We start from the raw sequence: 24,211 nt of genomic DNA on the forward strand, positions 1-24,211 counted from the left end.
GGTCGGCAAAATACCTAGAGCCGCCCCTGCTTGGCACACCACTTCTGAAAGGTTGCTGACCCCCTGCTGTAGCAGCTCATGCACTAAGCTCCAGAGATTGCCAGTTCAATCCCACCCGCCCACAACCAGGCTCTGTCAGCATTACCCCTGTGCTACTGGTGCGCCACTCCTATTTTTAGTGTGCTAGTACGAATCCATCTACGTGAGCTGGGAATCGCACGTCTAGCTCCAAGTGCAGACGTGACCTTAGCTGGTAAGTGCGTCAGAGCAGGGGTTGTCATCTGTGTTGTGCGTCTGCACAGTACCTAGTACAACAGGGCCCTGTCCATAATTAGAGACTTCAGGTGTCACCACCATACAAATAAACAAAATCTGCCATCACCATAGTAGCTGAGTGCTTCACAGTACCCGTCTGTGACAGGGAAGTATTGTTATTACAGATTGGGAACAGAAGCACAGAGGGATTAAGTGATTTGCCCATGGTCACACAGGAAGTCTCTGGCACATCTGGGAGTTGAACCCAGATCTCTGGAGTCCCAGCCCAGGGCCTTGGCCACAAAAAACCTCCTCTTCCTGTCTGCCCTTGAAAATGAAACGTCTCTTTTAGGCTCTGCTCTGATCAGCAAGACGACAGCGTAGAAATTGGGGCTAGGCCTTTCTGACCCAGACAAGCTGAACCAAGCCCCCTTTGGGAGGGCAATCGAGCTCAGGGCTGAGCTCTACCTGGCAGACAGTACGGTTGGTTGAGGCAGGGGCGTGGCTTTTCCGTTCACAGCAATGGGGAGCAATTGCGGTGGATGACCCAAGCGCTACCCTGGCAGTGAGAAGAGGAATAATTAGACTTCATGGCACCCTAGCTACAATCCGCACGGTGCTGGCAGAAGAACCCATCCCACTGCAAGATATCGCCAGGATCTGGAGTGTGCTTTTGGTTCAGTCTCGCTGAGCACCCTCCACTCCCGCTGACTCCAGTGGAGCTGACAGGTCCCAGTGCCTCACAGGAGTGCTCAGCACCACGTAGAACCAACTCCTTTGCACCCAGAGGGCTAGAACGTGGCACGAGGGCTGCAGCTTTTCTCGAGGGGGACAGTCCTGAGTTCAAGCCCCATGAGGCCACTGCCCTGACTCTATAGTCAAGGCCAAGTTTTATTTTGCACTTGAAGCTGGATTTCAAACGTCTTGTTCTATATGGAAAATGCTGTTTATCATCCCCTGGCTTATTGCGCTCGCTCCCCGAGGATGGAAGGAATTTTCTGAAAATTTACAAGTAAATCCACTAATTAGTTGAAATTAATTAAAAACTGGGTCCTTTAAGAAGTGTAGACTCTGTGGGCCTTTTCTGGGTCCCAAATGAACTCCCTAACGAAATAACACAGACCCTTCAGACTTTTCACCTAATTGAAATTAATTGAAACCTTGTGCATTAAACTATAATTGCAGAAATTAGGGTTGTAATTAAATCAGGTTATTAATGATTGTTGTATCTAATTATTATGATTAGATAGGTTACAGAGAGGCTTAGATACTTTTTCAGTCAGGCTATTGTGACATCTAAGGTAACTCATCCAATTTGCAACAATTCTAGTAGCTGTAATAATTCAGTTGTATGAGGGGAACTGGCCACGTGTCAAGAGTTCTCACTGGTGAAATACTTGGATCAAGTGTCACTGCTCTTTAAAGCTTCTGTGGCAACATGCTAGCTTGGCCATGAGTGCTTGAAAGGCTTCCAATGACATTGCTACCTTGGCTCACTCTACTGCATGATGAGGGAAACTGAGGCAGAAGTGCAAGGCGGGCCCCTAAAGCTCAGAGGCATTGGGACTTAGGGGCAGGACTCCCCCAGCTCTCCTTCACATACTGCCAGTCTGCAAATTAAGTGTGGGATTCACCACTATATGTCAGTCGTTCTACACCCCTTTGAGGATACAAATCAGCTATAAATCAGCTTAACTGGTCAGTGCATGCTGGCAACTTTGTGCTACTGTGGTGCATCAGTGAGTCTGCCTTGGAAGTAAAGTGAAAAAAAAATATGTCTTCCAGTGGTAAGTACATTCACCTGGTAGCATTCTCTTTGGGCTTCTTACAGTGAGTTTTTTAAAACAAAGGAAATTCACAGATGAAACACTACATTAAAGTGGAGTTAAAGTTAAGAGTACATATGAGTAATTTAAGGGTAAAAGATATTAGCGGGATTAGCCCATAAACATAAGCATTATAACCCAGGAAATTCAGAGGGGAGGCTACACTGAAAAGGACTCCTCGTATGTTAAGGTATGGAAATGGACAGTTAAGTCAACCAAACAACCTTAACCTTTTTTTCTACTGATGACAGGAAAGGGAAAATATGACCAAAAGAGAGTAAGGTATTTTTAGTTCACACTGATTTCTAACCTGGGAGCACAAACAATACAACAAGGGCAGAGGCAAGGCTGTTCATTCCCACATGGAGATGGTTTGGGAACGAACCCTTCTCATTTCAGTACAAGCAATAGGAATCCCTCTGGCTTCTGTTCTTTGCAAATATCTGAGCTCGCAGTCATATGGCTCATCTCACCAACCTCTATGGGAGATGTTACCCTGCTTCTGCTTATCTCGGTACAAAAGGGGCATCAAAAACTCCCTTGTACCACACACTGACTTTGTAACAATCCAGCTTGCACCAAACACTACCATTAACGCAAACGTTATGAGCCGGATTGGCCCTTCACACACATTTTACACTAGGATGTTTTCATGCTCCTCCATAGAGTTACACATGATTGACACCAAGTATAAATCAAAAAAGAACCAGGTCCAACTGAAGCCAGTAGCATTAACCCTTTGATCATGGAATGGAAACAATGATGTACCTGGCAAATTGTCCAGCGTGTGCAGTTAAAGGGGTTTTAACCTTTTTTACTAGGAAGCTGTTACTAGCAGTATTCCCATCCCAGGCACGGGGAACAGCTGCTCAACTCAAGTGGGAAAGGGAGGCTCAGAGAACACAAATCTGATCCCTTCGCTCACCATCTGCAGCATTGCCTAAATCTGAGAGAAAGGAACGAGACAGCAGAGAGCCTCTGTGCTTGGCACCGGGATGGCACCTCAACAGGGCGGCTGGCTCGCCCGTGGGCTGGAGATCCTGGGCCAAGCCCATGCTGGTGACAGCCTGAGCCCCACCGGAGGGGAATTAAAGAGCAGAAAGCAGCTGCAGGAAGGGAGTAAGCTCAGGAGTCTGCAGTGAGACAGCAGAGCATGAGAGGGGCTCCTGTAGGGAAGACCATGAAACCCAGGGAATTGCTCCAGCTAGGAAGGGCTGGGCATAGCCTGCTAGGGTAGGAAGGATTTTGACCAGGTCTGGGGAGTTCGGACTCCACCCAGCTGAAGGCTGGAGGGGATCTTTGCATTTAGTTTTGAATGTTAAGTTAATAAATTGGACCAAAGCAGGGATGTTGTGGCTGGAAAACCCCTGCGTGGAGTTTATTTGGGACTGTAAGTAGGGAAACTGAGGTGATGGGCTGCATGAAAGGATGCCCTGAGGCCACCAGGGGGCGCCGTGAGGCAGCCACTCCTCTACCCTCACCCTACCAGCCCCACGAGGCCAGCGCTGCCCTGAATGGGAGATGAAGCCTAGCTCCTTTCCAGCAGGGATTGTTCAGCAGTGTGCATGTTAGGAACAGAGCAGCTGGGTGCAGCCTCATGGCTGCAGGCAAACACGGAGGAAGTGAGTGAGAAAACAGAAATAAAGAAACAAAGATTCAAGAGGCAACAGGGGAAGAAAAGAGGAACCCAGATGAGACCCTGAGAATAGAGACAAGGAGCGGCCTTTCCTGCTCAACGGGCATTGGCTTCTCAGATGTGCGTAGCTGTGTGAACAGGGGAACTAGACCAGGGAAATTCCTAGCTGAGCGAGACTATGAAGATCTGCCCCATAGCTGAGAGCTGGGGATGTGGTGGTGGGACGGATACCGGGATGGCTGCTGGGATAGCGCAGATCCCGAAGAACTCCCAGATCTTCACACCACTGACCTCCAGAAGAACAGCGCACTGTCCTGGAACTGAACAACCTGGAGAGAGACCTCAGAGGAGAATGAGCTCATCACTGGGCAAAGATCAGAAATCCCAGCCGGTCCTTAACCCAAACCTTCTCATTAGCAGGTCCCTCCCCAGTGACCTCTGGGAAACAAAGAGCCACAAATCGAATGTGTCTTCAAAACACCTTAATTATAACCCTATGGTTACTGAGTGGGGTCACTACAGGGCTGAGTTAAAGTTGGTTTGATGCCTAATGATGCGTCTGGGAATGTGCAAGTAAGCAGAGAGGAGAGAGCCATTTTTGAAGGGAGAATGGAATGCAGTTTTGGGGGTACATCTAGACTCCACTTTAGTGTGTAAGACATCCCTCTATTTCTGATTCTTTCTATCCACTTTGCAGAGATGTGATGCCCCAAGTTGTTGTTTGTTGCTATAAGTTAAACCTACAGGAGAAGCATCGAGTGACGGCATTAAAGCTATGAAAGCTCCCACTTACACTTAAATGTCCATGGCGTGTCACTTAGTATTTTCCACTTCACTTGTTACAGTTGAGTCACCTTGTTTTGCAAAGTTTTCTGATATTTTTCCAAGGGGCCGGTGTCCCACATTTGTACTCCGGTAAAATCAGAGGTTACGACAGGTCACAGGGTTGGTCCCTGAATAAATAAGCAAGAAAAATCAGACACTGGAAGGAAGGAGTGAGACTTTGCAGTGAAATACAGAGCTATGACAGGACATCGCTTCCACGCAAACACTCCCTAGGGAAGATTTATCCAAGTGTTTCCAATTGCTGTGGGAAGCAGAGGATTTGCTACCACAGCTGAGCGTGAAACCCAGAATCCAGGATTTAGAAGCATATGGAGTCTTCTTTCATTGCAGAACTTTAAGGTTTTATTACATTTGGGGGAAGAGAGCTTTTTTGCCTTTGAAAAAGGAGGGATTATTCATTTTAAAAGAACATTCAAAAATTCAGCAAAATTTTTCCAGCTCTTAAAAACTTTATGAAGGTGTCGCCAATCCCAAACAATCTCCTGGTTTTTCCTCTCTCTCCCCTCCATGATGCCAACTTGAAAGAACAGAGGGATCCACATACTGCCCACCGAAAGACAGTTTTGGCAAATGCCAGGAACTCAGGGACACATTTGCTGGGCATGAAATGGAGTAGATCTAGATTGCAGCAAGGCTGGAGTTACAGCCCGAGGAGACTACCAATCCCAGTTAGCCAAGCTCTGCGCTGCTCCACGCAGGTAGTCTGATCTGGACTGCAATCGAATGCGACATACGGGCACCTGTCATGTCTGTGGACTGAGTTAAGGGTAGCTGTGAAACACCAACTAGCTACTTTCAAGCCTATGGGCTTCCTTTTGGTCTGCACGGTTCAAAACCAGTAGCCAGATTTTTGTTTTCAAATGCACTTTGATGCGAATTCCCATCTCTGCCTAATCTGACAGTCTCCAGCTGTCATGTTCCAGTTTCTCGGCACACTGCGCTGCTCTAGTTTTACAGACAAGTCGTATGTAAAATGCCTCCCTTTCAGACTCCACTGGGAAATGTTGTTGCCACAAAACCGATAGCTTGTTTTCTCTTTGGGTAATTACTTTCTTTTCCCCTTCAAATAAATGAGGAATGTTTTGAGAGGGCAGCTCAAACCCCAGCAAGCCCACGTCTTCAGAATTAAAAGGAGAGTCTCGGTATGGATCGATCTCTAGTCAGGGCAGTCAAAAGACACATGAGTCTATGCAGAAGTACACAGCTCCCTGTATTGCTTTCTCTCTTTCCCTCTTGTAGATCTGCCATGCACTTGATCCAGGCTCACATTAAGTTGGTAATATGAGCTCACGCCGCTCTGTCCAAGCACCTTAGTCCTGGGTCTGCAGTCTCCCTGCTATTCCAGAACAGAGTCGGGTTTTATATAACACCTTTATTACACACGAGAGCCTGGAGCACTTTTACAAAGTAAAGCAATGAGTCTGGTATTGGCATTGCAGCATCTGTGTAAGCAGATGCAGCCACTGTTGTGGGCTCATCAATAACACACACAGCCTTGGGTGCTACTCTGTTGAAATGGAGTGGGGCCGTGTTGGCTGGGGCCCTGGGGCTTCTTTCTGAAAGTACCGAGAGAACTTTTCTCCTCTTGCACCCGAGCAGACAGAAAGCACCTTGCTTTAATGTCTCTTCGGAAGGATGGCACCCCTTCTAGTGCAGCACTTCAGTGCCACCATCAGGTATTAAAGCAAGCCCTGGCGTGGGTCCTGAAGTCTGAGCCAGGAGAGGCCAATATCACCATGAGACAGTTCATACTGATAAAAAGAACAAGGAGTCCTTGGGGGACCTTAGAGACCAACACATTTATTTGGGCATAAGCTTTCGTGGGCTAAAACCCACTTCATCCGATTCACGGAGTAGAACATACAGTAGGAATATAGATATACACAGAGAACATGAAACAATGGGAGTCTCCTTACCAGCTCTAACGAGACTAATCAATGAAGGTGGGCTATTATCAGCAGGAGAAAAAACCTTTTTTTGCTTTGGCACATCCTGATTATCACTACAAAAGTTTTTGTTTCTCCTGCTGATAATAGCCCACCTTCATTGATTAGTCTCGTTGGAACTGGTATGGCAACACCCATTGTCTCATGTTCTCTCTGTATATCTATCTTCCTACTGTATTTTCCACTGCATGCATCCGATGAGGTGGGTTCTAGCCCATGAAAGCTTATGCCCAAATAAATGTGTTAGTCTCTAAGGTGCTACAAGGACTCCTTGTTCTTTTTGCTGATACAGACTAACACGGCTACCCTTCTGAAACCTGTCTTCATGCTGATAGTGACACTACCGAAGGATGTGAGATATTCGCAACAAAAAGGCCATTAGCAAGATACCCATCCTCTTGGGGACCTTTGGGTCCAGTTTTCCAAACCTGTCTCACCCTACTAATTAGTTACCACAGACATGAATGGTCAGGTTCCTATACAGCCTACTTTGGTAATAGGACCCTTTCCACAGCTTTCACTTATTCTGGATTCATTTACATCCTATGCCAATATATACCTGCAGGGAAAAAACTCACTTCAACAGCTTAACTGCTTATATAGGCTCCAAAGAATTTCCCTCTGTCTCCTCTGCTATTGCTGGGACTCCGCAGACATTCCATTTAAGCTTAACACACTGGGAAAGGATAAGCTTCTCATTTCCATTTGCAAATTCCACTCATCTCCCCGTTTTATCCTCTCTGTGCTCTTGATCCTGATGGTCCATAGGGGAAGATTTTTTAAAAGCCTACATGTTTTGCAAGAAATAGAAATACCGGGCCTGCAAGGTAGGAAATCCCAGGCACAATGAGCTTGTGTTTCATGCAGTCACGTCCATAAAAATTGTGCATTACACACACAGAACAGTCCCCTATTGCACATGCCGCCACAATGCAGATTTTGACTTGTTAGGTCAAAAGGAAGCTGATTGAAATAACCCAGTCTGTTGGGAGGACTTGTCCTTGAAATTATTGGGATAAAAGGATGGGCAGCAGTGTAGAAAAATGCCTTTCCTGGGTTCAAATCCTCATTAGGTCACATGTGAAATGAGCTTAATGGACTTCACTCACGTTCGTTCTCAGGATTAGGCTCAGACTTTGCAGGGAACAGCGGGAGCACGACAGGGTGAGGAGTGAGGTCAAGGATGGGATCAGCAGCCGGGTTGTTGGTCCAGATTGTGGTGCATTGGTTGATTGTAGGGGTGGGAGTTTACACAAAACCTGCCTGGGGCTATGCCTCACTCTACTCAGAACACCTCATTTTCACAAGCTGTAGTAACGTTGAAAAACAACCACATACTTCCCCAGCTGCTGTTCCCCCAAGTCCCCTTAATCTGCAGCGTGAAGATTCTGCAGCTTATGCATCAGTTTGGAGCCTGTTCTCTTTTTTATCAGCATTTTTTTTAAAATGATTTTGTCCATTTGGCTTATAGCTCCACTTGGACATCAGGGAGCTCAGCCTTCCTCGCCGGAATCTTTAAAAGATAGTTGTGGGGGGAGGGCAAGCGCCCATATGAAATCACTGTCCATGCATGCCGGGCTGTTGTCGAGAAGCCATCAATTATATGGCTTTTTGAATATGTTACGCTACTCACTGCTGTTTGATAACAGGGCGATCTGATTTATGAGAGCAGCCAAGATTCAATTATGGATTTCCCATAAATTATCTGTACGGGTTCTTCATCTCGTGCTAGGTCTGCTGCACAAGGAGGACTGGGTTTTATTTGACCATGAAATGAACTGGAATTTTCAAAAAGAAAACAAACTGAATTTAGCACCAATGTGATGTGCTGGGATTCCTGAAATGAGACAGCCATTGACAGGCCAGAAGGGAGAATATGCAAGAGGGGAGGAGCGGAGTAACTGTGTCTCCACACTCCTTAGCATATATTTCATGAAGCGCCTGGGTATGGCTGAGAGGAGATAGTCTTACCTGCCTGTAAATGTTATCAACAGAGAAAATTTAATAAGGTTGAGGAAAGGTTTAAATACTTCCAATGACTTCAGTGGGAAATCGACCTGAATAGGGAGTGCAGCAACAGGCCCTTAAGAATGATAATAGCTACTGGAACTGCAGCTGCTGTGAGCTGTTAAGTTTAAAATGACTGTTAGTCACGATTCAAGGCAAAACTGACCACTAAGGATCAGAAAACATCTCTGCTTCTGGAAGCACAGGGGAGGCCCATAGGGAGGATGTGAATGAAGGAGGAAGGAACCAAAGAGTGTAGCCCACTGTTCTCGTCCCATCATGTCAAAGTCCTTGGCCAAGACGTTGCACTGCTTGGCAAGTCAAGCTAAGGACACATGGTGCTCCAGCCAGATGGGGTAAGGCACAGGCCTGGGAATAAAAAGATCTAGGTTCTAGTCCTCTCTTTGTTCCATTCCAGCTTTGGATTTTCTTCCATGCAACCCCTGTGAGTGCGCATCTGGAACACCCTCCCTTTACCTGATATGCTGTGGCCCCACGTTTTTCTCCTCAAGAAGTCTCTCCTGAAGACATATTTCTTCAAAGAGGTCTACTAGTCTTATTCCTTCCCTCCAATGAACATTCCCAAGTCAGGCATTTGTAAATACCACAAAACCCAAAAGACACCGGAGTCAGTGGTGCTTACGGGCACAAAGCAGCCCATGGGAGCAGGCCCACAGGAGAGAACCTCTAAAGAAATGATGGCTCGGTTCCTGCATTCAGCATGGGAACAGAGTGGGTGGGAAAGGCTGTATTGTACTCAGTGCATTCTAGGATTGTGCAGGGGCCTATCCAGTCCACGGGGTAAATTAGAGCGACCCTGAGGTGGCTCTATCTCATGTTCTGCTTCCCAACACCCCTGGGGGTCATGGGACATGGAGAATAGCTGAGGTGCAGCGTGCGCTAGCCATGACTCCATCTCTTCTACTGAAACAGACACCACCATTACTTCTCCATCTCCCGCCTGCACACAATAAGCAACATATAGAGCTATCCAGCCAAATGAGCAATGTCCCCTTTGCCAGTATTTGTATATAAAAAAATGTGACTTTTCAGTATTCATTTAATCCCAACATTTTTTTTCTGTGAGCTCAAGCAGGGGTGGGGGCGAAGGAACAGTAAAATTTCTCTTCATGGGCAAAATAATTTGCCCAGAGAAATTTTGCACTTATCTTTTAAGTGAAGATCTGTGTGCACAGACCACATCAGAAGTCAAAATTGACTTGCTATGTGGCGTATCAACACTTATTTTCTACCTTGCTGCTCAGTTCCATGGGAGAAAATCAAAGTTGAATTGTCATGATTATCTATGATCTCTGGAGCGATGTGGGCTTGATGGACCTATGGTTTGATCTAGTGTGGCAAATTCAGCATCCCTGTTAAGAGAATTATAGACATGCCATCTGCTTTCATTTAAATTACTTGGTGTTGGAGGAGTTGACTTTAGGACCAAACTCCTTTTAGTGTCTAACGTGGGGAAGATTTTCTTCAAAATCTCTAAGTTTAACAAAAGGCGGGGCCTTGAGAATGCTCCTGTCAACGTTTATTCTCACGTATGAATAACTCCCAGGAAGGAGCCGGGTTCTTTTTCGTTTGTTTTGTTCTGTCAACTTAGTTTATGAAGCAGATTGTGTTAAAATAAATAAAGCAAGTCTCAGATTTGGTCTCCACTGATGGGTATTTTATGTCCAGATGCACTTATTTTATGTTCGTATTTATTTGAGGAGGAAGGATGTTTGCCAGGGTTTAAATTCTCACAGAGTATTTTCCAGAACTCTGGGGCTTCGGTGCCACAGGAGGGGCTGGAGTTCAGGCTTTCTGCCTCGTGGGTTTGAAAATATTTACCGGAGTTCTGCTCCAGCTGAATTTAAGCCCTTTTCAAAACATAGCGAGTGTCATTTTCGATCCTATGGTGACGTGTGCCTTATATATACCTCGCATAGATTAATTAGATATGAGACCAGACCACTGGCCAATCTAGTCTGGTATCCTGCCTCTGACTGGTCAGTGCAGGAGTTTTCATACAAAGTCATAAAACCTCACGTAATTTATTTCATTGTACAATATTATACCATGGGGTAACATTTGTTCTTGACCCCAACCAGTTTATTGTCTGCAGCAAGATTGAGAGCCCTTATTAATGGCAGATGCCACCCTTACTCAGATCCTTGGGTCCAATTCCTTTTGTGAAGCTCAGTAAAATGATTTCTTTGAATGGGGGCCGGGGAGGGTACCCCAGAGGCATTGGAAGAAATCAAGAACTCCTTCAACATTCCGTGGTGCCCAAAGCCATCTGCTAGGTTCTGTTGCTTCTCTCCCCGTTTCCCCTCTCATTGTTTGGCTCCATCAAGGTCTGAGATATTGAATCTGCTATGCAGTGACTGGATGCTGCATACTCTTGGAGTACAAACTAAATCCATCACGCAGCCACGCAGGAGGGGAATTCAAACCATCACTAAAATCAACTGATTTAGGGATTTGAAACGCTGCTGAACATTAAATATTAATGGGGAACAGTTCAACATTTATTTTCATCCCCCCCACCCCGTCAATCAGCTGACAATTTGCCTTCCCCACGGAAGATGGGGTGAATATTCTCACCAAGATTCAATTACCAATGAGCATATGGTTAATCAACATGCTGCAGGAAGGACAGCAGGTATCTGATTACTCCTCATACCTTTATCTACTAACAGCCTGATCCAACATCGACTAAAGCCAATGGAAGGGCTCCCATTGACTTCAGTGGGTTTGGATCAGTCCCCAAGGGAGATGGGAACCTGGGAGGGGACACTGGGCCATCAGTCTCTGATATGCGAAGATCAGCCATGTTATGTGCATTGTTATCAAGCAATTCGCCAGTGGGTTACTTACCAGGATAGACCAAAAAAAGGGGGTTCCAGTGGCCATGCAACCATTCAGCTACAGAGAGGGTGGCCAGACAGCAAGTGTGAAAAATTGGGACGGGGGTGGGGGGGGGGGGGTAATAGGCGCCTATATAAGACAGTCCAAAATATCGGGACTATCCCTATAAAATTGGGAGATCTGGTCACCCTAGCTACAGAGTCAGTTTTTTCAAAAGGACCTCAGGGTGCAGGTCCAGATTAACCAGTGTGCAGTCCGTGCATTTGCACAGGTCTCCCAATCTGAGAGAGATTTGGGTTGGGTGTTGTTGAGACCTGGCACGCAGGGCCGCAAAGCCACTCAAACTTGGGATGGCCGGGCAGGTCACCTGGACCCCCTCCTTAGCAAAATTCTGGTTGCACCTCTGCTTCATCATCACATCTGTTCAAATGCCTCAGAGGATGGATGGAAAAACCAGAGAGAGGAAGTGAGTCGCCAGAAACAGAACCCAAGTTTCCTGAGTGCTAGTTTAGTACCCTAACCACTAGAACATCCTGCCTCTCAGACAGAACTCTATTTAGTCCTACACTAATATTACTGCTAAGCTCCTATTGTCAGACAGACAGAGACAGTTTGGGAGTATTGCCTTAGTTATGACTTCAGGACTTGATCCTAAAGAAGCAGTTACTACTCTGTCATTAATTAATTTTTAAATCCATCGCCCTCTCATTAATCAATTAGTTGTTTAGAACCTGGAAAGCCTTTTGCCACCTGATTGCAATGCATACACAAGGTGCATTGAGTCAAATATTTCACCTGGCACCGCTCCCTTTAAAGGAAGGGACAGCAGGTAATAATCACACACTCCTAGTCCTTGTAGTTTCTGAATTTCTTCTGTTCCCCATCCTCTTGTTTCCTTCCTGTAAATGGCTGAAGTCATTAATTTAAGGTTTAAAAACCCAAGTTACTGAAGTGTGCCTCAAGTAATAAATGTTTCAGAATTTCAATTAAACGAAATGTGGAAGCGCTGGATCTGTGTTCTGTAACTAATGAGTCACATAGAACCATTATCCCACTATCTGTTAAATACAACAAGGTCAGCATATTCCCCTACATAGCTTCATGACTGCACAATGAACTAGCACTGGCTAACACCATGGTGGGAGCCCAACCCACCTGCACCCATACCCCCCTACTGAGAGGCTTGGGGTGTTAGAAGATGCCTTTGGTTGCCTGAAAATATCAACAGGGCAATGACAGGCTTTGGGGAGTAAAGGGCAGGATTTTAATCAATTCAGGACAAGCTGGGGCATGGCAGGAAGGATATAAATGGGGACTGAATTTGGACCTAAATAAGAAAAGACACGGGGACATATAGCTAGCATAGAGACTGGTGTCCACACCCTAAACACCGCCGTTATAACTGCCCCCCGTTTTGGCATTGTCAGCAGATGCTAAAGTCTGAATCTCCATGGAGACCAAATGACCTTTCAGCTCTACAGACAGTTCTCAACACCTCAGGTGGGACAGCTTGGGAGAAGCATGTGGTGCTATGCCCGTCCTGAGGGTGACTTCAGTTCAAAGCACTATGTCATTCTAGAAAACTAAATAAAAGGAAATACAAACCAAAAGAAAAATAATCCACGTCGCCCATGCAAAGAAACCCCTTGAATGCCCTATTTCATCAACACTGATGCCTGCCCTTGTGAGCAAGAGTCTACAGATCACTGCCATTCCCCCTTTCACAGGGCTTCTCCATCAATCACAACTTGCTCCGAATGCAGCAGAAGCTGGGCTCATAGGTTTGGGCTGCCATGTTCACACTGTACCCACCTTGTGTTCTTCTGCATTGGCCGCCTGTAGGAGTTTTACAACTGGGCCTGACTGGTATCTGGATTCAAACCAGAATTGTTTGGAGTGGGGGGGGGGGAAGGGGTATTCCCCCCACAAAAAAACCAATGCTTTTTTTTCCAAAGTTCTGACTGGTCTGTCAGTGGACGACCACAGCTGCCATAGTTTACAGGGCCAGCCAAGTCCACGGCCACCACTCCACCAGATCAGCTTTAACCCAGTTGGCTACCTGACCCACTTGGTTCCATTCCACCTCAGGAAACTTACCTCAGCTCTCAAACCGGTGAGCTTAAATCCTCAAGGTACCTTCTCATAGCCCAGGACTCAGGCATGAAGCTTTTCCCACCAGAACAAAATAAGACCCTCAGATAGTGAGAAGAAAGCCTCCCTTGTAACCTAGTGGTTAGGCAGCTCACCCAGGCTATAGGAGACTCTAGTTCAGTTCCTGTCTGACTGATGAGCACAAGGAATTAAAATTTTCTGGGGCACCTGGCATTGGCCATATGAGGTCCCAGATGAGGCGAGATTAAAGAGGCTAGGACTTTTCAGCTTGGAAAAGAGGAGACTACGGGGGGAATATGATAGAGGTCTATAAAATCATGAGTGATGTGGAGAAAGTGAATAAGGAAAAGTTATTTACTTGTTCCCATAATATAAGAACTAGGGGTCACCAAATGAAATAAATAGGCAGCAGGTTTAAAACAAATAAAAGGAAGTTCTTCTTCATACAGCGCACAGTCAACCTGTGGAACTCCTTGCCTGAGGAGATTGTGAAAGCAAGGACTATAACAGGGTTTAAAAGAGAACTAGATAAATTCATGGTGGTTAAGTCCATTAATGGCTATTAGCCAGGATGGGTAAGGAATGGTGTCCCTAGCCTCTGTTTGTCAGAGAGTGGAGACGGATGGCAGGAGAGAGATCACTGGATCATTACCTGTTAGGTTCATTCCCTCTGGGGCACCTGGCATTGACCACTGTCAGTAGAGAGGATATGGGGCTGGATGGACCTTCGGTCTGACCCAGTATGACCATTCTTATGTTTTTCTGTTCTTAAACTCCAAATAATGCAATGGTAAGCACTTTGTTAAATTACACTGAGGTATACGCTAGTTAAACCTGGCAGTAGGTAGGGATTTATAGCTACACAGGGTTTATATTTTATCAGGTTTCTGATAAAAATTCTGATAGTTTCTGCCCAAAAATCTTAATGGGCTTATCCCCTTCAAACTAGAGAATCCATGGAAGACTCTGGTTAGAACTGGTCCCTAGGCCTGCTCCACTGGGTGCTATCCTCATGCCCACGCAGTGAGGCTGAGGTTGTTGGGTTTTGTTTTTATGGGATTAATTGGTTTAACTTCTAGGAGAGATTCTAAAAGCAAGGGAGAGAAAGCAAAGAAAGTTGCCCCCTTTTGAATTGTTTCTCCTTTGAACCATGCTGGGAAGTAAAGGAGCCAGGGGCAAAAGAAGGTGAGCTGGAGAAAACAAAACAAAGCAAAACAGGTTAGAGGGGGAAACCACAAAGAAAAAAAAGAGGGGTGGGTTGGGCAGGTTTTTTTCCTGTAGCTTTGCAGACAGTATTAACATCTTGTTGCCTACAACAGACACGGGCTGGGTAAAGCAAGCATCACTAACACAGAGACACAACCACAGAGGCTGCAGTTAAACAAATGTTTGTTACCCTACAAAGCTTCCATCCAACACCTATTCCCTCATTCCCATCTCGCCGCTATCACGATTGTCTCAGGCTTAAAGGCTGCTGGAGGAGGGGAGAAATGGGGAACTGAAAATGCTCCTTGCAGAACTTTCCCAAATGCTAATGTCTCCCTCTGGCAGTGTCCCAGCAAGAGGCCTTGCCTTGGCAAAGGGACAGCGCTACAGGCTTAGCGCTTGTGCAGCCTGTGATGGGGTCACAGAGCAATGGGATATTTGACTTTTTATTAGTATTTCATGGGTGCATTTTAGTGCTCCTGAGAGGCAGGATGGGCTCACAGCATCAGTTAGCTCCAGGGATGCTACAGGCAGGTTCTGTGCAACGTCCTTCCTCCACAGCTTTGACAATGCACCTCTGTACAGTCAGAGTCAACATAAACCTTGGAATTCAAGGCCCCATAAGTACTCTGGATATGGCAGGGGGGTTCAGCTAGAAAGAGCTGCCCCTGGGGAACTTTGGGCCAGCTCTGGGCCTGGCCTGCACCCTCAGGCAACCCACATTGTAGGTCTTGGGGTTGTGAGGAGATGTGAATCAGCCCGCTGTGTTTGGACCATGGACACTGAATAGGACTGTTCGCAAGGAGTCTTTCCTGACTCCTGCAGCAGGATCCAACTGCTGGGACCGCGGCTCCGGTAGACCTCCCGCAGACGTGCCTGTGGAGGGGCCGCTGGTCCCGCGGCTCCGGTGGAGCATCCGCAGGCATGCCTGCGGGAGGTCCACCAGAGCCGCGGGGCCAGCGGACCCTCCACAGGCACATCTGCGGGAGGTCCACCGGAGCCGCGGGACCGGCGACCGGCAGAGCGCCCCCGCAGCGCGCCGCCGTGCTTGGGGTGGCGGAAATCCTAGAGCCGCCCCTGAGTAGGATGGGTTCGAAAGACAGCAATTCATGGACTGGCCATCCCCTGCATGGAGAAGGGACCCTCCACATATGATCTCCCACATGGACGCGCTGGGGTCAGCTGCCCCTAAAGTAATATCCCAGCCTCCTCCAGAGGGCGCTTGACAGGTCCAAGTTCTGAGCAAGCAGAAGGGGCAGTGCCAGGACAGGCTGAGACCCCACACACCATCCCTCCTCCAGCCCCATGAAGCTTATGCAGAAGAGACAATATGGCTTGGGTCCTGCACCCAACCCCAGGTGTGAGCCACATTGCTGGAGATCAGAGATGGGGAGTGGATTGGTCTGCCAGGTTCAGGAGCAGGTCTCAGAGGCTGTTTTGGTTGGGGACAACCCTCATCCCAGACAGAGCAACTCTGCAAAGGATCCTGAAGGAGATTTCTTTACACACCCCTTGAATCTCATGCTGTGGATCTGCCCATAGAGTCTCAGGCCCATGGGGGATGAGAAGCACGAAGGGTTCGGAGTGCATTAGATTTGAGAAACTGAACACAGAGAGAGAGGGCCTGAGTTTCCTATGACTCACACCTTGGGTAATACCACTGACTTCAGGGGCTTCCCCCCCGAATAACACCAGGGTAGGTGAGGAGAGAATCAAGCCCAGAGACCTTAGCACGTAAATGGGCACAGAGGGCCGTCATTACACTTTTATGTTCATCATAGATTTCCTTTTAGACAAGGGGCGATATTATATCTTCTCTTCCTCTCATTCCCCCCTCCACATCTCCTCTTCCTTCCTTTCTCTTTCCATTCCTCACTTTTTCCCTCCATCTCTCTCTCTCTCTCTTTTCCCCCTTCCCTCTTTCTGTCACTGCTTCTCACTGTCTGTTTTTTCGCCTGCTGCTCTGGCACCCGCCTATGACATTTTTATTCCTTTTGCTGGATTATTTGAAGATATGGCTGCACCGGGCGAACAGTATTTCTGTAAATAAGTTACAGCCACATTCCATTTGTGTCATTTCCAGCTGCAGAATTGACGTGTCAGCTAATAAAGGGTAGCATGGCCCCCTCGGGCAAGCTAAAATGAGAGAGCAAGAGGGAGGAAAAATCCACCGTCAACGATGGAGAAATGATAAATGTCTTTTCAGAAGAAGCTAAAGTACCTGTTTCATTAGATGAAATATGAGTAAGGGAGTGGGGGGGGGGGAGAAAGGGGGCTTATATCTTTGCCAAAAGAGCTTGTTCCCAAAGGGTGTTACTAACTCGGGAAATCATCTGCTTCCTGTCTCAACTGTAAACGAGGGGTAAATATCCAGCTTCACTGAAACCATGCCGAGAGGTGAAGGTGATGCTAACAACATCATGTTATTATCGTTATGTGATTGCAGAGCCCTCACGTGTTCAAAAACAAGTCAGGCTCCCAAAAATCACGAGCTGTCTTCTTTTCTTTTCTTTTCAGTAATGAACGTTGGGCTCTTTTTATTTGCCTTCTGGGTTCTGAGCCTTTAGATTGCACTGGCTTCGCATGCTCAAGTTTTCTCTGCAACCACAGGGGCTAGCAACTTGCTTCTTTGTATATGGACGCTGCGATTCTCATGCAATCCGGGCTTTAAGAAATATGTCCCCAGTTGCGAGACTTGTGATCAAATTTCAAGAGCTGGCAACACCGCAGTAGCCTGGAAGTTCCAGTCAGGCTCAGCGTCCCGCTGCGTTGGGAGCAGCACAATCTGTTATTCTGTAGAAGAAGCACTTTAAAAGCCGCACAAGCTGGGCCATTTGCTGGTCCATCAAGTCTCCCTCAACTCTGCATCCACAGAAGGCATCACTAGGGATGAGAGGGGAACTGATCCTTTCAATCCTTGGACTGGCTGCTCAAGTGATTAATAAGGGAACCAACTGTGATGGTGCTGTGGCCACCACCAGTCGTTAATGATCTTCAGTCACTACTCACAGTCATCCACTGGCATATTGGAACCAATAACTTCCCTCCTGTTCCAATGGTCTAATTCAAAGCCCATCAAATCCATGAAAAGGCTCCCACTGACTTCCATGGGCTGTAAATTCCTCACAGCCCTTTTCATTGCTTCTTTCTCTGTATGTTAAAAACCAAAGGCTGGTGTATTTTGGCACTTTCCCTTGGCCAGGCCTACAGAGAGCAAACTTGACCAAGAGGTCACATGGGGATGTCTATCTGTGAGTCTCTGTTTAACAGGATTCATTACCATTTTAATAATGTTAATCCTCTTTAATTGCTGCCTCCTCCTCTTTTCCTTTCCAAACAAAAGCATCCGTTTCCCCTCAGATACTGTATCTGCATGGAGTGCCCAAAAACATAACTGGGCACCCAGTGATCTCAGCTCACAAGACAGGACTACACTGGCAGAGGCAATTCATTTCACTGAGAGACAGCTGGAAGGCACTGCCTTCCAAAACCCTCAAGTGAGTAACCACTGCAATCCATACAGGCCCATCCTTAGGTTATGGAAAGCATTTCCATTGCAAACCAATGAGGTTTTCTTAGGAAATTTTAACTAGACCTCAGTCTAACAAAGCAAGGAAGCATCAACTCAGTATCACCATTTTTAGCAGAAAGAAGAAAAGCGAGGGGGAATCCAGGGAAAACCCAGCTGGAGCTGTTTAAAATATTCCTCTGGAAAGCACGAAGCTTCCACCGCTAACGTAGGGAACTGGTAATTTTCAGAAAGGGTTGGAGGAGGCAGAGAGGGCCCAATCCTGACAGGTGCTGAGCTACTCCTACAAGGTATTTAGTGCCACTCAACACCGGCCAGGATGAGGTCCGAAGTCCAGATAAGCATCCAGAAGTTGGGAGGATTCTCGGAGGCCTGGAGTCAGCAAACCACCTAAGTGTATGCTTTGCTGTAAGCGTGTGGTTAGCCCTGTTGACGTCAATGGGACCACTCAAATGCATCAGGGTCAAGGATGAGCTTAAGCGCTTTGGAGGATCAGGGCCTAAACTATGAGACCCTCTTGATCCTGTAAAGCTGGGCTAGCAATCTCAAGAGAAAAGGTTCTGCCGTCGCCAGATTTCCAGGATTTTGAGCTTCTCTCCAGGTTGCAAACCCCTCAAGAACTTTTTCCCCCTCTTCCCCTCCTGGGCCCAGCCAGAACCAGACAGTGCAGGAAGACAAACTTTTTCAGACCTCAGGCTGTCTTTGGCTGCATTTGGGTTCCAGTTCTGGGGAAAGCTAAGCTCCTTCCTGGTTTGACCCAAGCCACTGCAATAATTTCTGAGGACACACTGTTGCTGAGATCTTCTGGTGCAGGGTGGCCACCCAGCACAGCTCTGCAGGCAGATCCTGGCTGTAGAAGTTCTTCTGTTGGCATAGAGCCAGCACAGCAGCTGGCATGCCACAACCCACTGTTGCCAGCATAGCAGGCGTGGCCACAGGAAAGGGCTGGGCGTCCCTGTACCCCAGCTGCCATCCTGATTGGCTAGGGCTACTGGCAGAGGTTACTGCAGCCTTTAGGCTGTTCCAAGTTGCGCCATGGGACACAGCCAGCCCAGGCGTGAGGAAGCATCCTGCTCTTGAGCTATAGTGTGCACTCCCTGGTCATAACCCGGGATCTGAGCCACGCTGTTGGATGTAAATGGGAGGTTTTCCATTGATTTCAGTGGGTGATGGGTTAGGACCATATGCTATTTGTGTATTCACATGTGTCTATGTCCACAGTCTTTAAAGGACTCAGATCCTCTCTGCCGGTCATTTAGGAGTCTATTTTCAGAATCATTCATGGATTTTCCCTTTGAACCCCCTGGAAATCACACTGCTAACCCATCCCCATCACCACGTACACAGATTTTAATATGTAGGGGTTATTTTTTCTGCATCTGTATTGAAGAATCATCATCCCTTGGGGAATTGGCATGTTTTTTACTCTGTGGCAGAGAACAGTGTCCCTCCAATTACCCACACGAAAGTTTTACAAATTCAGCTAACTCCACACTCCAGCGAGTCACTGGATATCAGCCTGTTTAATTAAAGTCACCTTTATACAAGGATCTAAATCCTATTTTCTAGGAACTGCCAGGGGATTTTCAGGGCATAATCTGCCTACTATTAACCCTTCATTGCTGACAAATGTCTGCTGGTGCTGTACAGCTTGAGGGACAGTACAAGCTTCATATGTGCACCATGGGGGGCTGGGAGCATTCAGGCTCTCATATGCAGAAAGGAGGTTGAGCCGGTAGTTTCATATCTGTTGCACAGCAAAAGAGAATGTTGACAGAAGGGACCAGTGGGTTAGGCCACAGTTGTCCCCAAAATTTTACTTTGAGAAACTAGCTCAAGTTGTGAAGAAGTTGAGTCATAGAATATTAGGGTTGGAAGAGACCTCAGGAGGTCATCTAGTCCAACCCCCTGCTCAAAGCAGGACCAACACCCACTAAATCATCCCAGCCAGGGCTTTGTCAAGCCGGGCCTTAAAAACCTCTAAGGATGGAGATTCCACCACCTCCCTAGGTAACCCACTCCAGTCAGACCGATGCATCCCAGCCAGGGCCTGCAGAATGGGACCCTTATGCAGTTCTACTGATGCACTGCAGTTCTAACTTGCTACCATCCCAATCCTAGACACTTACGCCGCCCTGACAATGTACCTACATCCCGACCTGTGACATCCCTTACCATCTCCTTCTCGCCCCACAAGAAGCTGACAGTTGTGCAAAATGATTGTAAAGATTGCAGATGGGAACATCAATGATTAAAAGAATTCTATGGGGATTTCTTCATACATGGGGTCAATAATGCCAGATGACCAAATTGAGATGATGATTCAATGTAAAAGTTAAACAGGGTTACAACATCCGAGAAATTTAAAACCCTGCCTTGGGACAATTCAGCCTGGTCTACATTATTAATTCAGCAGGAAACGCTCCTCCTGCAGTACCCATTTATAAACTAGAACCTCATAGGATACAAATGTATGTTTTAATAAGTTAGTGTATGTGAGAAGAAACTCTCATAGGCTGGATTTTTAGGCTCAAAAGCATACGTGATGGAGCAATGGCCCTACATGCACAGGCAATTCAATTTAAACTCATCCATTGTGCATATTGGACTCTAGCCCGCTGTCACAGAATTGGTCTCCTTGCTACAAATAGATGCTGGAAATAGTCCAAGAATAAAAAGAACCAGGTTACACATGCTCTGGAAGCATACAATGAAAATATGGTTCTGGGAGATGGTGAAGGAGAGCCTTAACTTGGTTCTCTGTTCCACTATAACCCCTAGCAAGTCACACTATAATTCATCAGAACCTTTTGAATTCTCTAACAACGAACATAAGCTGGTCAGGAGAGTACTTTGGCAGTCAATAAAATACTAAGGACACAAACAAAGATGAAGGCTCTTTAGACCTCCAGGACTGATCAAAGAATAACTATTACTGAAACACGCAAAATTTGAAGAGAAAAAAACATGCTTGTAAGATGAACACAAGCTGATCTTGTTTCTTTAGGTTTAATATTAGAGCTCGGCAGAAGTTTTCCCATCTAAATGTTGTTTTGTTTTGTTTTCCAGTAGAGAAGGTGGTTTCTGCACTACTGAAATTTTCCACAATAAATCCGAGATTTTGCTGAAATGTTTCAATCTGCTGTAGAACAAAATATTTGTCAGGTTGAGTTTTGTCATGAAGCTAAACATTTTGGTTTGTTGAACTGCATCACCACTTTTGATTTCACGTCTATTTTGCATAAATGTGTGTGTCGTCTGTGCTGCCTGGAGCCCCATGGAAGCTGTAGTGCAGGTGACTTGTGCCCCCATCATCCCCAATGGGTTGAGCCCCATGACAGGACTACATCTTCCATGATGCACCACTATCTCCTTTGGCTGACCCACTGCAATGCATCATGGGAGTCCAGTGATTGCCATGCATCGTGCTAGATGTAGTCCAGCCAGGGACAATGGTGGCACAAGGCTCCTGAACTACAACTCCCACTAGGCACCACTGCAGCTCAGGCAGACGCTGTTCAATGTCAAACTCAGCCAGAATAAATCATGGAGACATTTCTGGTTTCAAATTTTTCAAAACATAAAAAAAATAATCTCAATGTTTTGACATTTCATCCTGATTTGAGACAAAAACAAACATCAAAATATTGGAATTTCCCACAGAATGGAAATTCTGATTTTCAGTCACTTCTATTAAATGTGTACAGTCAATGTTTAGTAAAAAATAGTCCAAAGAAATTAATGCATTAAGCTTCTTAGGTCAGGAAGCATGTCCACGCAGAGTTTATACAGCACCTAACACAATTGGCCCCCGATTCTGATTGGGGTCTTTGTGGCATTATTATAACATCGTAATAATGTCTGATGGGCTGATTCTCCACTCATTTGCGCTGGCGTAAATCAGAAGCCACTTCACTGAATCCAATGGAGTTACACTGGTTTAAAGCAGGTTGTAAGAGAGATCTGAATCAGGCCCTTTGTCTGTTGCATTCTTGTGGGTGGGTGAGAAAATGGTGGGTTCAAGACCTATGCAAGAGTGTGGTTACTGCACTACTTCATTCAAATGAGATGTTAAATCAATGTCCTTTGCAGCTCTGGTAGCTGTGAGCAACAGTGTGTCTTGGCCAGTGTTCCTTTGCCCTAATAAATACAGGCCATGAAAGGACAGTAAAACCCAGTACCCTGGCAACCCAGACAGTTTGGGCACACCAAGAGGAGAGGAGTGAAGTGGCAGAGGTTTCCACAGGATCTTTCATGGGGGCTGGAACAATTTTGATAGTGGGGGTGCTGAGAACCATTGAACCAAACTGTAAACCCTGTATATAATGGAAACCACTTCAAGCCAGGGGGTGCTGCAGCACCCTCTGCACCCCTAGTTCCAGCATCTATGGGTGACACTGGAGAAATCTGTACTTGAACCCCTCTCCCAAAGTAAAAAATATTCTGGCTGGAACTTCGCAGAACGTCCTGTTGAGAGAGACTGGACATTCCGCTGACTCCACTGGGGAAACTCTGGAAATAAATAGTGCATCCACAGCAAGGAAACAGGGAAGGGAAAATGCCCATCGCCAGCCTGCAGCTCACAGGCTCTGAGCAACATATAAAACATCCTGCAAAGCCACTTTTGGAAACAGGATCAACTCCGGTCAGACGACTAAAAAGGTCTGCTGTGAAAGTGCAGATGATGCAGCAGAGAAGCAAGCAGGCTGGTTCGGGGAGTCAGGGACATTAGTTACAACCACAGGCTCAAGAAAGGGAACCAGCATGCTATGAATAAAGGAAGATTCAGAGGTGACCTGACTGAGTAATGCACAATTCAGGAGAACCTCAAGAGAAAAAGGATGCTACACAGATACATAAGGCTGTGTCAAATACAAGAACCAGGGGGCATGAACTTAAACCTCTGGAACCATTGAGCCATGAAGGAACTGAGGTGGAAATCAAATGCAGTTGAAAGAGGTTCATTGGAGGCGGCCGCAGAAGCAAGCCATGTAAAAATGGAGCGAGGTAAGAATTCTGACAAGCCAAAAGATCATCCCTTGAATTCCTAGGCCAGCTGAGGCTGGAAGCAATACAGCAGTGAGGCTCTGAGAGGAACAGAGTACCCCATCCTTGCTTTCTTGTACCCCCCTTCTAGCTGAGGCAACACGCAACACTAAAACTGGCCCTTCTGCTGTGGGAAAGTGTACAATGGTAGTGGCCCTCTGAAGATGGGGTGTACAAAGGAGTGAATAGGGGAATTGTGAGAGACACACCCACGCCAGGAAGAGTAAAGTAGAAATTGATTTTAGAGAGCCCTTAGAAGTGTCCCAAAGCATGGTACGGAGTGATGAGTTGAACGCAGATGGTGAAGGGACTGTCCCGAGCAGATGCAGAAGGCACTGTTGCTTAGTAACAGCTGACATATGACCTTGGGCTTCTCACCTTCTGTCTATGGGGAAGGAATATTGACCACACCAAGCGGGTGAATCTCTCCATGCTCCGAAAGGTGCTATGAAATCACTGATTCTTACCTCCTCCAGACCCACCTGTAAAAGGCCTAGAAGAAGCTCTAGATTGATGTCTCATTAGATGGACAACTCCTTGCTCCCCAGACACTGCACTGCTATGTGCAGGGAGAGAGGTGATGAGTGTCCCACAGGATCTTCTGCACCAGGCCAACCAGCTTTCCCTGCCCAGTATCAGGAGAAGGATATATGCCCCGCCCCCCCTTCAGTCATAGAGATGACCTTCTCCTTTCTTCGCCCTGAACATTTCATTAGGCCTAAATCACCCCCACTGGACCTGCTGTTAGCTGCACTTGAAAGCAAATTGACAAAGAACTTAATCAATTTCCCCAGCTGTCAGTGGTCAGGGACTATATCCAGAACCTGGTTTGATTTATCTCTGAGATTATTTGTAAATGAAAGACGCCAAGCGGGAGCAAGAGAGGGAGGAGCAGTGAACGAATGAGCGAATGTTTTAGAGTGTGCAATATCCACAGGGT

General features: G+C 46.6%; 1 long non-coding RNA gene across 1 annotated transcript in view; it reads right to left on the reverse strand.

Moving 5' to 3' along the window:
• Nucleotides 1-166: 166 nt before the first annotated feature.
• Nucleotides 167-24,211, reverse strand: part of LOC120371040 — a 29,530-nt gene continuing 5,485 nt past the window's right edge. The window contains exons 3-4 of the long non-coding RNA XR_005584113.1: nt 4,511-4,670; nt 167-814 (exon numbers count right to left, since the gene is read on the reverse strand). This is a non-coding gene — a long non-coding RNA (uncharacterized LOC120371040). The remainder of the gene's footprint in view (nt 815-4,510; nt 4,671-24,211) is intronic.

The sequence above is a fragment of the Mauremys reevesii genome, linkage group 8, assembly GCF_016161935.1.
Source record: "Mauremys reevesii isolate NIE-2019 linkage group 8, ASM1616193v1, whole genome shotgun sequence".
Classification (NCBI taxonomy): domain Eukaryota; kingdom Metazoa; phylum Chordata; order Testudines; family Geoemydidae; genus Mauremys; species Mauremys reevesii.